The sequence below is a fragment of the Ursus maritimus genome, unplaced genomic scaffold, assembly GCF_017311325.1.
Source record: "Ursus maritimus isolate PB19 unplaced genomic scaffold, ASM1731132v1 scaffold_11, whole genome shotgun sequence".
Taxonomy (NCBI): domain Eukaryota; kingdom Metazoa; phylum Chordata; class Mammalia; order Carnivora; family Ursidae; genus Ursus; species Ursus maritimus.
In genome coordinates, this window is record NW_024423453.1 from 59,308,167 (window position 1) to 59,325,885 (window position 17,719).

Sequence of the window (17,719 nt, forward strand, 5' to 3'; positions counted from 1 at the left end):
CAGGTCGCCCCAGGGCATGGCAGGAGCGGCCGGGGGACCGAGGTAGTGTTCTTGGGTGAGCAGTCCCAGCTCGCCTTGGAAAATGTTTCGTGTGCACTGCCTGCTTTGCCAAGAGGGTCCAAAAAGATGTCGTTCTCTACCTGTGCCTGGGATACCCGAGGCACAAAGGTGAGAGTCAAGGTCAAGAACATCACTGCATGCATGTTCCATTGCCGAATGTTTTTGAATATGCACATGGTCCTAATACTGGCTGCTTAAGCCAGTTAGCGATCTGGTCTGATACTTTGCGTCTTGAACATTTCATTAAAGCTTCCCTGGAATATTAGTCATATTCGTCTGCTCCTATTAGTTTTAGCTATCTGCCGTGGACTCCATTTCTAGCGGTGGAAATGTAAAGTAGATCCCAAGGAGAGCTTTCTTAGTCTATGGCATGGCGTGACACAGAAATTTGTTGCTCGATAAGCAGGAGAGCGCCTTTGTAAGGTGTTTCTGGTTCAGGTTATATCTACCACCTATGGTCATTTAAATGCAGTCCTGTCTTAGTGACTCAGGAATACTCTCAAAGACCTCACAGCATCATTGCGTGATCCACAGCCAGTCGAAATCTCATCAAGCTTTTCTCCAACTCCTGTGGAAACATATATTTTGCTTCCTCTGTGGTTCCTACTTCCAGCTGCAATAGGTCACATTTTCCCTTCGAACCTGACTAAACCATAACGTGTATTTATAAAGCTCCTGGCTTGGAAATAGACTCAAAGCTTCCACTGGTGTTCTAAAATAGACACGACTTCCCCCAGAAAACTCAGAATAACTGTCTGAAGGCCAGGTAGCCTACGGCAAAAGGTTGTTATTCGTTGCTTTCGACTGCCTGACACCTTTACGTGGCTTGCCTGGCCCATGGGAACATTTGCATTCACCATTTCTGGTCTACACAATTAGACATGGAAAGGATAAGTTTTTTTTTTAACATGATGGCAAATTTCTTTCCCCAAAGCTTCAGCACAGCAAACGAAAAAAAAGTCATATTTAGGTTTCAGGAAAGAAGAAAATGGGGCTACAGTTCAAAGGCCAATGGCATTCAGTTGCATTTGTTCAACGAAGGCGTGGTCCACAGCAAGAACGAAGACCTGGAAGATTGGAGGAAGGCAAAAAGAAAGGAAACCAACAAGTGACGAGGGATTGGACTGGTAAATAGTTTTCAAAAACACCTGTTTTCTAAACAGAGTAGGTCCCTGAGAGTAGAAATGGTGCCTGTACATTTAATGCAGGAGGCAAGAGAAGTGTTGAAAAGCAGCTTGATCTAAAGGAAATCATGAGAAAGAGAACTATTTTCTAACTATCTATGAGGTAATAGCAACCTACTTCTTAACTGTGGATAAAAATGACTAAAAGTGCGGAATACATCTGTGGTTCATTTTATCTCTGAAAACAGCTCTTTTGAAGTTATCACCCTTGTATTTTTCTTTTCCCTTTGAAAGGGTATTTTTTTAAATATTTCTTTTATTTTGGAATAATTTCAAATTTGCAGGAGAGTTGCAAAGGCGGTACCCAAAGTCCACAGATAATCTTCACCCCAGTTCTTCCAATGTTAACCTCTGACTGTTGGCCACGTTCACCACAGTGCGTTTAAACTAAGTAATGAACGTCGGTACACTACCATTAACTAAACTACAGACTTCATCCAGATTTCACCAGTTTCTTTCGCTCGTGTCCCTTTTCTGTTCCAGGATCCAATCCAGTGTGTGAGAGGGTTGTTTAATTTCCTATAAACTTTGAATTAATTGTTAGAATGGGCAAAGCTCCCAAATAAATGTAAAAGGTCAATTGCTGTTTTTGTAAGAAAGCGAAAAGGGAAATGCAGACCGTGTGGCTCTTTGAAAGCGGGTCTAGAAAGGAACCACAAACCTCCAGCAACGAAAACACAAGAATCCTTTATGGGAGACCTGTGCCAAAACCAGGGTAACTGGCTGTTTTATGCACTTGTACTTGGAATGGTTTCCACCTGCTGTTCTGTGCCAGCCTGATTCTGGGTAAACAATGAAGTGCTTAGGCAATTTTTGGCACTGGTTGTTAGAACCCACCTTGTAAAGGATACGTTACAGGCCACAAATAGCCTATAAACTGCAACTCATTTCCCTAACAAGTTCAGCTGCATTATTGCATTTGTCTCCTAACTCATCTCTCTGCTTCTGCCCTCCCTCCCTTCAGCTTATTCTCAACAGAGTCCACTAAAAATGGGAGATCGGGCCACTTCTCCATTCAGCATCTTTCAATGGCTACTATCTCTCTTGGGGTAAAAATCAAAGTCCTTATCTATGCCTTGAATGATCTGACCCTTGCTGCAACCCCTCCAACCTTCTCTCTTACTATTCGCCCCCTCTTCTCTAGGCACACTGGCCTCATCACCACTCCTCCAACAGGCCAACCACGATCCCACCCCAGAGCTTTTGTACTTGTTCCTTCTACTTTGAATCCTCCAGCCCCGGGAATCCTATGCCTCCTCGTCTCACTTTCTTCTGGCCCCTCCTCAAAAAGTTATCTTCTCAGTAAAGCCGTCACTGATCGTCCCATGGTGTGCAACAACCCGCACACACATGCACACTCGTAATTATACGCTCCCAACCCCCCTTCCCTGCTTCATTTTTCTTCTCAGCTTCCATCGCTATATTACAAGTTATATACTGCGTATATTTCTCATGTTTCTCGTCTATTTCCCACACTAGAAAGAAAGATTCATGACACAGAGATTTTGTTGATTTGTGGCTAAAAAAAAAAAGTGTTTGGCATATAGTATGTGTGCGATAAATATTCATTGAATGAATGAATGATGAATGAATGCAGGATTTTAGCTCCCTCTTGCTCCCTTGCCACTCACTGCTCTGCCCAGGCGCCTGCACAGAACACACCGAGCTCTTACTCTGCTCCACCACAGGGGGGAAGAGTCTCTGTCCCTCCCTTGTTGGCCATACATCATCCATCACTTTGGAAGCTTGGCCCAGAAGAGTCTGAGGTCAGAATCTCAGGTAATCGGTTGTGAAGGACTCTCAGGTCTCTGGCGCACGTGACAGTGAAGCGAGATGTTCCATATTCTCTTCTGATACCCTCAGGAGAAGAAGGGAAAAATCCAAAAGTGAAAATCCTCTGTTCTGGCAATTTCCAAACTCTCCCTGCCAGCTTCCTACCTAAAGGCAAGAAGAGATTAAAGTCACATCTGACAGAGAAGTGCTCTCCAGAGAAGTCCCTCCATCCTGCGGGTGGTGGGGACTGGGGCTCATCCTTGGGAGTGGGTGGAATGGGTGGAGCAGTGGGTGGCCATGGAGTCCAGGGAAAAGAAACGGATTTTGAGCCCGGTACTAAGTCGAACATCCCTTTGTGCGAGTCAGATAGAAGCCTGTGCTTTTCCACGCTGCTGTGTTGGATGGGGTAAGAGCGAGTTTAAAGTGGAAAACTATTCTTAAACCAGGCACATATGGAGTGCCTTTTTTTGTGTCAAGATACTAAATGAAAGCAGAATTTCCTATTATTTTTCTCCTTCTTACCCTTTCCCCTCCTTAGAATTCATGAATTTGCTGAAGACATTTATAGTATTGCTTTAGAGTCCAGAAAGAAGAGTTCCGCTGAATCCCAAACATCGTGTGGAAGAGGGAATAAAAGATGCAAAATTGACAAACGTGCCTTTCCCACCCTGCGACGGAGAGTCTTCGAGACGTGTCTGCTTTCTGTCCTCAATGTGCCAATCTTGGCTCATCCGTCTGTCTTCTTGCAGTTGTGCAAAACTTTTTTTTAAAATCTTTATTTTAAATTCATCTCAGTGCCGAACTCCTTCGGCTGCTATTTAAATTCCTTCTTCAAGATTAATGTCTCCGGGAATTGTGGAACCTTCACACAGACCAGCGCCCTCGATCATTCCAGGGCTCCTCCCCTGCTTTGGCGGCACTTGACTTCTTTTCGGTTGTTGCCTCCTCTTTCTTCTCCTGTTCTCACAGTGCACAGGCTTTTCAGAGCTCTCGCGATCAGCTTCCATGAAAGGAAGTTTGGCCCTAGGCGGTGTGTTATCGGAAAGACCATCTGACGACGTGAAGGTGTCTCTTTCAAACCAGTTCTGTGTAAACGCGGCCGATGAATAATGCCGAGGTCAAAGCCAGCCCTCGCGGCGCAGTGAGGGAGGCTGTCTTGCATCTCCTTGGGACAGCTGTGGCCAGTTTCCCCGCCTCCCCCGGCAACCCAGTCTTGCAACTGAGAAAGCTGCAAAGAGAGATTGTCCTGCCATTCCCGTGGCAACTATGCGGGGACCGGCCCTGCCATTCAGCCGCTATCTGTCTAAACCAGATCATTAAATGAAGCAGTCGTTCAGAGATGATTTGTCATTCTCTGAGTGTATTCGAGTTGACTTGATCTGTCATTTATTTTCCCAGGCAGAGGCAATGCCAGTACACCACGCTAATTCATCTCTCTGGAGCTCAACAACGAGGTTGAGAAAAATGTAAGAACACATAAAGAATCGCATTATCCTTTCAGATTTTACTGTGTGTTTTCTGAGTTCTCGACAGTTGAGACAGTCCAAGGCAAACTTAAAGCGTCTTATGATGAAATTGATTTTTAATTCCATGTTGCCCGCTGAGTAAATTGGACATCTTAGTGGGAAGGCTGGGTGGCTCAGTCGGTGAAGCATCTGCCTTCGGCTCAGGTCATGATCGCAGGGTCGTGGGATCGAGTCCTGCATTGGGCTCCTTGCTCAGCGGGGCGCCTACTTCTCTCTCTGCCTGACGCTCCCCTTCCTTGTGCNCACTCTTTCTCTCTCCCTGACAAATAAATAAATACAATCTTTGAAGGGGAAAAAAATGGGACATCTTAATGTCCCAGCAGTGGCAATTTGGCCCAGGTTGGCTAACAGATTTTTTTTCTTCTCTTATTTAAATATACCAAGCAAAACGTTCTTTTCTTTCTATTTATTTTGTTCTTCCTTAAAATATATGTATTCATTTTGACATGTTTTACACACTTAAACATATGCCTTTTGGGGCTCGCATGACAGGAGTAAATGAAACTTAAGCGTATGTTAGCCTAATCATTAATTCGTCTTAGTGTTTAATTTCCAGTGACAATTGGTACCTTCCTAATTCCAGGAATGACATAATATTAATAGAATTCGAGGATCACTCAGTTATCATAGCAGGATTTCTAATCCAGGCCTCAGGAATTGGCATAACGAGAAAAAAATCCGTATCATCTTTCCAGTCATGCACAAAGGCAGATCTCCATTCTGTCTGTTCTTTAACTAAGTGCACAGCTGGCTTGGAGCTAAGAGTGGTCTCTGCAGTAGCAACAGCCCTCAGCTTGCCTGAAAAATCCAGTGACCGTCCACAGGCCAGTGGCGAGCAAGAGTAAGCAGCGCAAAAAATGGGGAAGATTCTTGGGGTCTTGGCATAAAAGTGAGAAAATACTGGAGGTCAATTCCCAGTGACCCAGACTGATGCCAGAACGCATTCTGGAGCTTGGAATTTGGTTTTATTCATTTGCAGACGAGCAGTAGTTAGGAACAAGAGCCAATATTCCCCCAAGTGCCCTGACAATGTACTGTTAGTGGTTGGTGTTGGCTGGGCCCTGTCCCAAACCCTGAGAAGTACAGTGAGCGCACTGCTTAAAGGTGCACATTCACAACAGAAATATTTTCATATTTTTAGCAGCCTAAATGGCATCAGTCAGTCTTAGATTTTGTGAGCAACCTGTCTTGGTTTGGGTGATTGGAAGATACCTGCTCCGATGCTTTCCACCCTGCCTCCTTGGTTAAGTATTTTCTCCATGTTTTATTTTCTCATAATTATCTCTTTACGTTTTTTGATCTGCTTGAGTTATCTTTCGTCCTATTAATTTTGAGATTCAGGAATTGACTTTGACCAGTTTAGATTTCCAAAATCTGTCTTTGTCAAATCAACAACCCCGTAATATTTGGCTAAACCACCTCTCGCCTTAGACCTTTCCCTTTTTGCAGTGATGTGGGTAACTTTTTCTGTTGAGCCTCTATGGCCCATGGTGCCTATTCGTTGATCAATTTCTGGATAAGACGGCCTATTCTTTAGGCCCGTTAGGAAGAGAAACTAACGGAAAAAGATAATTTCAGAAGGAGCTTAACTTTCTAGCTTGATCCCTAAAAGGGGAAGGATAAATCATTTTTTTCCAGTCTTGCTTTAGACCCAAGTCATCCAGAGCTAATTACAACTATCCAGGCTCTTTGCCTATGCTTTTTTTTTTTTTTTTTTTTTTTTTTTCCAGAATTGCCTACAAGTTTGCAGGAAACAGTTTTGTTCCAGATCCTAACATTCAAATACGCCCATTCTATTGGAAATAAAAAAAACCATAAGGTGTGAAGCCAGAAATAAAAAGCTAAACTTTCTACAATATTCTTGCTTTAAGATATACTGAGATTTCCAATGCTAAACACACAGAAGCAGCATGGTTTTATTTAATCACAAAAACCAGACAGAACATTTAGGACGGCGAAGAAAAAACTCACGACATGGCTATCACTTTACATAAAACTGGTAACAAGGAGCCCCAGAATATGGGTTAGTGTAACCTAAGTACCAGACAGCAGCAGGGCTTGTGTGGGATGGGCAGAGGCGTGGAGTCCGTAATAGAGAGAAAAGGCAGTACTGACAGTTCTAGAAGCTGTAAATTAGAAATCAACAAATATTCACTCCCAGAAAAAGACGATCTTTTACAGAACAGGAACTAAAGCAACCAACTCTGCAAATTACCAGTAAAATTCAAAGACATTCTCACAGGCTTCAAGCTGAGGACAAGCATAAAAAGACGATAGGAAACCAGAAAGGGGCCATGGGAACGTCAACTGTGCTGAAGCCCACCCCTATCTCAGAAACACTCCAGAATACTCTTTTTTGGAAACACGGAGATTCATTCTTTTCCTCTCTGGTGCCCACACCTGCCCTCATGGGAAAAAAAGAAAAGAAAAAGACAAAAGATAAAACCTGCTGATGGTCGAATCCAAAATGAAACACAGCGGATGTCGGGGAGACAAAAGCTTCTAACAGGAGAGAAGGAAGTGTCTGAGGTAGACCTCAGAAAGCACTGAAAAACAAACACATTTAAAGGGGACAAGACTGCTTTGCAAGAAAAGACCCTCGGAACTCTAGACAACACAGAGTCAGAGGCAGGAAGCTGTTGTAAATCTGACTTAGCTCTGAGAGACAAAGAGGCTGTAGCGTGTAATACATCACAGTAACAAAGAGAAAAGAGCCCTACGGAGGAATTTTCCTCTACCAGCCCAAGAAAACGAGTTTATTTATAGATAGAAAATAAAAGTAGATTACAATAAAACCCCATACAGAGATATTCGACAAGGATAAAGATAAAAGTGAACCCAATAAAGTTCCAACAGAAAATGAAAACATACTACAAATGTGGCCACAAAGACCAGGAAAAATGCAACATAAGATTTCAAAATGAGCTAAAAGTATCCTAAAAACAATCAAAGCTTGAAGGAACCATGCACATCAGAATTAGAACAGCTCAGAAAGGATACGGCCAGAAGGATAGGAGGCATCATGATGGGAAAAGAGAGCTGAAAACTCAGGAATGAAAAAAAAAAAGAGAAGAAAAGAAAAAGGATTTCAGAAATGAAGGCTAAGTTGGGAGGAACAGAGCAGCAAGTAGAGCCCATGGAAAGCACAGTAAGAAAAACTGAGGCTGGAAGAGCGAAGAATGAAATTAACAAAGTGGAAGGAGAGAAAAGAAACGAAAGGACTCTACCAAAGACCTGGAACAACAAAGATGCAAAGGAGATTTAACATGAATTCGCGAAAAAGAAAGCTCCTCCCAGAGCGAAAGACATCAAATACATAAAACCGTAACTCAAGAAGCTCTTCATAAAATAAAATATTTGAACCTACATATTAAAAGAGCTATATTTGAGAAAGTCAATGAGAAGCCTCAACACCGAAACATATTTTTTTAAATTAAAAAAAAAAAGTAATTTTATGCATTCAAGCAAAAAAAACCTAAGTAAAACTTTGAAGCACAAACACTTTCTACCAGAAAACAATGGACAACATTGAAAAGATGCTCCGGAAAATAAACTATGAGCCAAAATTTTTCTTTTAAGATTTTATTTATTTATTTGAGAGGTAGAGAGAGCAAGCATGAGTGGGTGGGGGTGGATTGAGGGAGAGGGAGAAGCAGACTCCCTGACGAACGTGGAGCTCCCACGGGGCTCGATCCCAGGACCCTGAGATCATGACCTGAGCCAAAGGCAGATGCTTAACCCACTGAACTGCCCAGGTGCCCCAGAGCCAAGGATTTTATATCCAAACAAACTATGCCTCAAGTATGGAAGCCATCAAAAAACAGTCATGAGCATTGAAGAACTCATGGATTATTTTTCCCAAGAGACTTTCTGAGAAACATACTAGAGAATGAGCATCAAAAAAGCAAGGGCTCCTGGGTGGCTCAGTTGGTTAAGTGACCAACTCCTGCTTTTGGCTCAGGTCATGATCTCTGGGTCTCTCTCTCCCTCTCCCTCTGCTCGCCCCCACCCCCCCACCACCACTCACATGCACACTCTCTCTCTCTCTCAAAAAAAAAAAAAAAAGTGCTGAAGAAAGAAAGAAACCCAAGAGATGTCAAGAGAAGGTTGGCCTAAGGTCTGGTAGAGACTAGCTATAAAGATAGAAGAATATGCAAATTTTATATGTTCTGACAACACAGAAATAATACAACTAACAAATAGGGAAAGTAAGTGGAAGCAGAATGAGTTCACTGATTGTCCCAAAGACATTAACTAGAGTTAAAAGAATATCACCTATGTTTATACACTGAAGAAGAGGGAAGAAAAAGGGAAAAGATTATAACCAACCAGTATTGTTTAAAAAAAATTAAGCATTATCTTTAAAAAAAGGAATCATCAGATATTATATATAATATTAGTGTAAATAGTAGAACAAAAAATACAGACCATATTAAATACCAAAGATTACAAAGAGAAAAGAAAATGGATCACATAGTGATTATGTAGGTACAGTAAATACATAATAAATCAGTATGTCAGAGCTGTCACAAACATATAATTAGTATAAAGAAATATACTAAAAGAAAAATATCTATATTGACCATTAAAACAAATCTGTCCGCTGAGACATACCTAAACCAAAATGATACAGAATGATTAAAGATTAAAGAATACAATAGAAATACCAGACAAGTTCAAGTAATAAGGGAGCAGAAGTTGAAATTTTAATATGAAATGAGGTAGGACAGGGGGGAGAAAAGCTAAAAAGTTGAAAAAGGGCAAAAAAGATATAATACCAGAGACTACAATCTATAGAAAAACAACTTTGATAAGGTAGAAACTGCTGGAAATGAAAGAAGAAACAGACAGAAACACACCAATAATAGGACAACTTAACTCCCATAATAGGTGGGCCAAAATTAATAAGGATCTATATAATTTAAACCATGTAATTAATGATATAAATCTGTAAATCTGTTTAACTCTGAAACATTTTTTAATTTACCTTCTTTTCAAGTACACAAATTTAGAAGTATGTTAATGTTATATAAAAAAAACACAAGGGTTTTTTTTTTTTTTTTTACAATTTATTTATTTTAGAGATAGAGAGAGTGCGAGAGGGGGAGAGGTAGAGGGAGAGGGAGAGAGAGAATCTCAGCCAGACTCCCCACTGAGCGTGGAGCCCATCGTGGGGCTCGATCCCAGGACCCAGAGATCATGACCTGAGCCAAAACCAAGAGTCAGCCTGTTAACCTACTGAGCCACCCAGGAACCCCCAAATATACGTAAGGTTTGCAGCAGAGATCCAAACATAAGAAGAGATCTGAATATAAAAATCAACAAAATAAACATGCTATGATCTTAAATTTGAATTGGAAATGTCAATGTGAATTCATGACTTTTTTCCCCTTTCTACAAATACAAGTTTTCTAGCTCTATCCACTGAAAAGGCCTAGCTAGAGACAATTCAAATCCCATCTCGGGGAGCGCATCTAGCTCTCACTGTGGTCTCTGTATAACATTCTCCACTAAATGGAAGTAAGGATACTTGAAGAAATGGTTGAGTCCAGTTGTGGGGCAGGAAATGTAGAAAAATGTGCAGGGATATTTCTTGCTCCAGAAAGCAAGGGGAGTAAGGAAGCTATCAAAAGCGGATATGGTCACATCAATGGGACAGAGGAGTTAGCTAGAAGAGGTTCCACTTCTTATAGATGGAACAATATGAACATCAAAAAAAAATTACCCAATTAGTCAAATTATACTAAATATTTAAAAAGCTATAAATTGATAATGATGCTTTATTTTTTTTTTTTTTTTGAAAGAGAGAGTGAGTGGAGGGGGGTGCAGAGAGACTCTCTAGCAGGCTCTATGCCCAGCACAAAGCCCAGTGCAAAACTCGATCTTTCAACCTTGAGATCAGGACTTGAGCCGAAATCAAGAGTCGGATGCTTAACCGTCTGAGCCAGCCAGGTGCCTCCGTGAGGATGGCTGAAAAGCTGGAGAGAAGAGAGCAGAGACAAAAGAAGAACCACTAGTCACCATTGGCAGTTGCTAGGACACCAAGTCATTACTTTGAAAATTGACATTTTAAAGGACAATAATTAAGTATCTTTCATGTGTTTCTGGTATAATATATATTTCGGGGTGTCCAAAGAACCTTAGTGGCTCAGTTTTTTCCTACAGATAATAAATTTAAACAGAAAAATAGAATTAGGAAAATCACTTAGGGGTGAAATGACAGGATGTGTGGGATTTTCTTTAAAATTATCCCGCAAAAAAAGAAGTCAGTTGGGAAGTGAACAGATGAACAAGCATGCCAAATGCTGGTGGTTTTCAAAGATCCGGTGCGTAGACGTCTTCATAATACAGAGTATTTTCGAATGCATTGCTTTGGAAGGTGTGTGGGAACATAATAACAATAGGGAAAGAGAAAGCAGGAGCATGCATTTTGGCGATGACTTGTAGGCATAGCTAGACATCAGCATGTTTATTTTACTTGTACCCTAGAGCTAAAATCATTATATTGAAACACATCATCGTATCCTATCGTGTTTGAGTGGCATAATGCCTCAATAATGTAATATTTTACTCAAATTTTATACTTAGAATATTTATTGGCTGTATCTGAGAACCAGTGTGGAATAACATGAGACAAAATGCTGTATAAAATATGAGCAGATGACACCTTTTTTGTCTGCCAGAATTCCTCTCTCTCCCCCCATCTCTTTCCCTCTCCTTTCTCTCGTTCATTTCTAAAGGTTAGAGCTCTGGTTATTAATTGTCTAGAGAGCTTTCTTCTTTCTCACCAGCCAAATAAAATGAATTGTTGAAGTCATACTATGATTAGTAAAATTTACAGAGTAGTTTGTGTTTTCAGAATGCTTACTGTAATTGATTTAATCCTCCAAATGTACATGAAACATATAGTCCAATTATTCATTTAACTGGATAGCAATAGAGACCAACACTGGTATCTTTTTAAAAAGAGAATGGAAAAGAGACACCATTAAACCATGGTCACAGGAGATGTTAGTTACCATGACCGAAATTGCTACGTAGCAATCTGGGTCAAAAAGTCGGTTCAATTTCGGGCATAAAGAAATAATCCTATTTAAAGGAAGTAAAATAGCCGAAGATGAGAGAACTAAAAAATCCTAAGATGCAGAAGCTACCAAACTGGAAATGTTAAGCAGGTGTCTAAGGCCGGGCTTCTCAAATGGACAACGCGTTCCCTGAGAGAGCGCTCAGCCTGAGCCCAGGGCCATCGGAGCCACGGAAAGCTCCTGCCTATCTTCCCAAGAGCATTGATTTTACTTAAAGGTTAATAGGAAGATAACAATGAAATGAAATGGGTATGTTACAGAATAGAATGCACAAAATACAACATTTTTTTTTAAACAAAGAGAATACTTCAAGAAAATGTACTTCAACCCAAGATTGCTGACCTCGCAGACACACATTCCCTCATTGTCAGCCTGGTCTGTGAGGCAAGGTGTAAGGGGCACCAGCCTGAGGAAAGGGCTGGGTGAATGAAACTGACACTCCTCTTCGAAGATCCAGAAACTGACTCTTTCTCGTTGCTCACGGTGATCGGATCCCCAGAGACTGACTCTCCCCAGCTAAAATGCACAGGGGCTGAGAAGAACACCAGGATGTCCACCATTAATTGTCCATGAAAACTACCACCATCACAAAGCTCAGAAATCCACGTGTGAATAACACCAGTACTTTGGGGCCTCAGAATGCTACGCGTGTGCCCAGTGTTCACCGGGAATCTCTCTCGTGATTCTGCACGATAAATCACTGTCCGGGGAAGAGAAAAATTTACAATCATATTGTCAGCACATTCTCTCCATGTAAGCAGACGACGTAGGAGTCGGAAATTTGTTTGATGAACATGTAATCATGTTCATGAGAGAATGTTAATGGTGTCAGGGATGCCAGTGGGCTCGGTTTGCCAGAAAGAATAACCCTCAAAGTCTGTTGGCTACAAACTCCCAACTTCAGCTCTCTCCTAAGGACACCCCCACCATTGACACCGGAAATTTTTCCCATACATAGGTGGTTACTCTGGGCAACACTTGGATGTCATGTCCCACACTCATTTCTTAGTCACCTTTTTCTGTCCTTCCATTGCTGACAGCCCCTTTTAATCAACACATCTTTCTTTCTTTCTTTTTTTTTTTTTTTGTGCTGCTCCATTGAGTGGGACATTGTAGAGTTTTGCTGCCCATTCTGTCCCCTTCAGATGACCTTACATAGCTGTCATCCAATGTCAAGTGTTCATTCTTATTTCCCTTTTCTCATTCAGCAAATATTAATGGGCCGGGCACTGTACTTGTCACAATGGATGAATGGTGAGCACATGAGACATAGCTTTTGTTCCCATGTGGCTTAGGGACCAGCAAGCTAGGAGAGCAAGCTGCTTTCATAACATCGAAGGAGAGACATCTCACTCACAACATACCTGCGAAATCCTAGAGTTCTTGAAAGCTTCTTCAATGGCACAATGACTTCTGATGATGAGACCTTGTCTCCACAACCACAACACGGCAGGCCACGGTGTCCTTCCGTACCCCCAGGGACTGGCCCGTGCATCTCCCAAAAAGAGCAAATCCACAGTCCATCCCCTTACGTTAATGGGCTAGCTGCTAGAAGTGCATAAAAGGGAGCGTGTAAAATGCCACATTCCACAAGACCCAAATTAAAATGTGAGATAATGAATAAAGTACTAAAATCCATAGACTCAAGCTGAGCTCACTCTGCTGCGCGAAAGGCGCGATGGGCAATGTTGAGGCGAGCACCAGGCCAAATCGGAAAGGATGGTTGTTCTCAGTCCCTTACAGGTTAGCGCACATCCTAAGTGCTTCTGAATTCCCAGACACCCCTGTTCAAACCCCAGCTCCAATATGTACTGGATATGAGAGAATCAGGGAAGTTTTTAAGCTCTGTTTCCTTAGTAAAATGAGAGTGATTGTCCCCACATTCTAGAGTTTGATGAAGATTCACTGTCATGATTCATGTCAAGCTCTTACCTCAATGTCTGGCACATAGCAAGTAATCAACAGAAGGCACCTGTTCGTACTGCCGGGGGGTTACTCCTAAGAGTGGTGGTAGGAGTACTAGCAGTAACTTGGTTTAAATCAACGGATAACAGTAACTGGAGTTTTTGCTGTTGTTGCTAACAGGCTCTGGACATCTCAAAGCCAGATCAAGTCAGAATTACCCAAAGATATAATTCTGCATCCGCTATAGTTATTGATAATTAAAATTTGAAGTATTCCATATCGAGGGTCTCCTGCATGGCTCAGTCGCTTAAGCGACCGACTCTTGTTTTCAGCTCAGGTCATGATCGCAGGGTCCTGGGATCAAGCCCCGCATGGGACTCCTTTCTCAGCTCAGAGTCTGAGGATTCTCTCTCCCTCCCCTTATGCCCCTACCCCAGCTCGCGTGAGCGCTTTCTCCCTCTCTCTAAAGTAAATAAATAAATCTTTAAAAAGTAAATAAAGTACTCCATATTGAAAAGAGAAACTGGGACACCTGGGTGGCTCAGTCATTGAGCGTCTGCCTTCGGCTCAGGGCGTGATCCCAGCATTCTGGGATCGTGTCCCACATCAGGCTCCTCCACTGGGAGCTTGCTACTTCCTCTCCCACTCCCCCTGCTTGTGCTCCCTCTCTCGCTGGCTCTCTCTCTCTCTGTCAAATAAATAAATAAATAAAATCTTAAAAAAAGAAAAGAAAAGAGAAACTACATTTCATTCCCTTTCACAACAAAGTGAAAGTGAACAAATATTCTTTCCCGAAGAAAATTGTTCTTGTCTTCTCTAAGATATTTGATTTTCCAGAGAATGCTTTGGATAGAAGATAAAAATTAAATAAAACAAGGAAATTGAATCTGGAAAAAGAATTTCGTTTCGGTAGTGTCATACTCAATCATGACGTTCTGAGTGAGCAGTTTGGGAGGGGGGCTGGTGAAGAGTTAAGGTTCTTACTTATGTTGCCTACAGTCTGGTCGTTATACTAAGCAGAGGAAGGCAAACGGACCCTATCTTTCAAGTACTCTTTTCTTTCTTCTATCTCTCTCTACCTCTCCAAATGAATTATAGAATTGCTTAGTAATTTAAAAGCAGACTTTGCCTCTTCCAGTTTATTAGAATATTCTCTCTCATTTTAAAAATCCTTTGAGCTGCCCTGCTTGGTTACAGAACACTGGCGACACAGCTGGAAAGCTTAGCTTGACTATTTGAGCTGCAGGTTACGAAGACCATCTTGGTTAATTTCTAAAGACGATAGTATGGGTTGGAAGGGAGTTAATCTCAGATAAAGCAGGATTAGAGAGGGCAAAATAAAAATAAAAATGCTTACCACTTGCAAATATCTACAACTGGTCTTAATGTCTTCCCTGTAATGGGAAATAATCCCAGTCCTTTGGGGGGAATTTCCAGACAGTTCTCTCTCCTAAAACAATTAGTCACCATCACAGAAGAATAGATAATTACATATATAATAAATAATATTAAAAAATTCTCTCTATATGTATTTTTGTAACTTTTCCCTTATGCATAAAATGGGTGCCAAATACCTCATTGGTGTGAGATACAATAATTCTCAAATACATTGAGAAAATTGTATTTACTCAGAGGCCTATTGAGCCCAAGTGTCTTCTAACATCCACCCCAAAGCAAGAAATTAGGTCCTGCCTTATATGCCTGCCACTCTCCCACAACTCGGCTTCTTCTCTTTTATGGATTTACAGAAAACTGCTCCAATCATCATCAAATAAGCACTGCATTTTTTTATTATAGTAAAATATATATTTACCTTTTTAACCATTTTTAAAGGTACAACTTGGTGGCATCAGTACATTCACATCGTTGTGTAACCATCACCACCATCCATCTTCAGAACTTTTTCATTATCCCAACTGAAACTCAGTACGTATTAAGCAACTCCCCATCTCCCCCTCCCCAAGGCCCTTGTGGCCTCTATTCTACTTTCTGTCTCTATGGATTTGACTGTTTTAGGTACCTCGTAGAAGTGGACTCGTACAGTGTTTGTCCTTTAAGAGCTGGCTTATTTCACTTAGCCTAATGTCCTCAAGGTTCATCTAGGTGGTTGCACGTGTTAGATTTTCATCACTTTTTAAGTCTGAATAAAATTCCACTGTGTGTATATATCACATTTTATTTATCCTTTCATCTGTTAATGGACATTTGCGCTGTTTCCACATGTTGGCTATTGTGTATAATATTGCTATGAACATGGGTGTACAAATATCTATCCAAGTCTTTGCTGTCAATTATTTTGTGTATATACCCAAAAGTGGAATTGTTAGAGCATATGGTAATTCTACGTGGTAATTTTTTGAGGAGCCACTCTACTGTTTTCTATAGCAGTTGCACCATTTCATATTCCCACCAGCAATACACAAATGTGCTAATTTATTCCATACATTTATCAAGACGCCGTTTTCTGGTTTGACTCTGTTTTGTTTATAATTCTAATGGGTGTGAAGGCATATCTCAATGTGGTTTTGGTTTTCATTTCCCTAACAATCAGTGAGGGTGAACATCATTCCGTGTACTATGGGTCATTTGCGTATCTTCTTTGGAGATATGTCTATGCAGGTCCTTGACCCATTTTTGAATTGGATTGTTTGGTTTTTGTTGTTGACTTTTAGGAATTTTTATGTATTCTGTGTATTAACCCCTTACGAGATGCAGGATTTGCAAATATTTTCTCCCATTATGCATCTTCATATTGTTAATAGTGTCTTCTGATACACAGAAGTTTTTAATTTTAATGAGGTCTAATTTACCTATTTTTTTCTTTTATTACCTTCGCTTTTTGTGTCATATCCAAGAATCATTGCAAAATCCAAAGCTGAGAAGTTTTTCTATGTTTTCTTCTAAGACTTGTATAGTTTCAGCTTTTACATTGAGGTCTCTGATCTATTGTGAGTTAATTTTTCAAATGGTTAAGGTAAGGGTCTAACTTCATTTTTTTGCGTGTGGATATCCAGTTTTCCCAAAACCATTTGTTGAAGACTCTTTTCCCCCACTGAATGATCTTGAGCCTTTGTAAGGACTCTTTTCACCATATATGGTGGTGTTTTTTCCTGGGCTCTTCATTCTAGTCCACCAGTCTATATGTCTGTCTTTACCCCAATACCAACTGTTGTGTTTACTGTAGCGTTATAGTCCGTTTTGAAATTAGGAAGTGTAAGTCTTCCAACTTTGGTCTTCTTTTTCAAGATTGTGTTGACTATTTGAGGCCTTTTGAGATTTCATATTAGTTTAAGGATTGACTTTTTTTTTTACTTTTGAAAATATATCATTGAGATGTTGATAGGAATTGCAGAATCTGTAGGTCACATTAGTTAATATTGATATCTTAACAATATTGTTTTCCAATCTTTGAACATGGGATATTTTTCCATTTATTTATGTCTTTTTTAATTTCTTCCAGCATACATAATATTTTAGGCAAATATTTCCACAAGAGCACTGCCCTTCTACCCAGGCAGGTCCCAGCCACAGCTTAGTAGGCTTCTCAGGCTCCCCTGAGCCCTCTTTCTTCTGTTCCCATGTCATGGTCTTCATGGGGTATCTTACCCCAGAATGCAGGGAAGGAAATTTGAGGTCAACACTCTGCTCCTGATGTGATATTTGGCTCTATTGTCTTGGCCTCACCTCTGTTTCTTTATGTAAGTCAGCTTCGTAGTTCGACTAGAACTGAAACTGCTAGCAAACTGAGCCCTGACCTCTCAGCCTGTAGCCAGTCAGCACATGGTATCACCGCAACTCTGACTGAGAGGAAGCCGAGAAGAGACATTGAAGTTTACAGTTAGTAAGTGTGGGGCTTTCTTGAAGCCCTAACATAAGAGTTGGAATCCTAGGTCTACCACTGACTTATTGTAACGTATCCACTCTTTGTGTAGAAGGTTGAGTGATGGCCCACAAAAAAAGGTATGCCCACATTTTAATTCCCAGAGCCTATGAATGTGATCTTATTTGGAAAAAGTCTTTGCAGTGAAATTAAGTCAAGGATCTTAAGACGAGATCATCCTGAACTATCTAGGTGGACCCTAAATCCAATGACAAGGCTCCTTATAACAGACACAAGAAAAGCAACACATAGAGGAGAAGGCCATTTGACGACAGCAGCAGACATTAGAGTGAGTAGCCACAAGCC

The 17,719-nt window shown here is 41.0% G+C and overlaps 1 protein-coding gene across 1 annotated transcript in view; it reads left to right on the forward strand.

Annotated features, from left to right (window-relative positions):
• GALNTL6 (polypeptide N-acetylgalactosaminyltransferase like 6) overlaps positions 1-17,719 on the forward strand; it is a 1,129,500-nt gene that overhangs the window by 1,066,918 nt on the left and 44,863 nt on the right. The window lies entirely within an intron of this gene.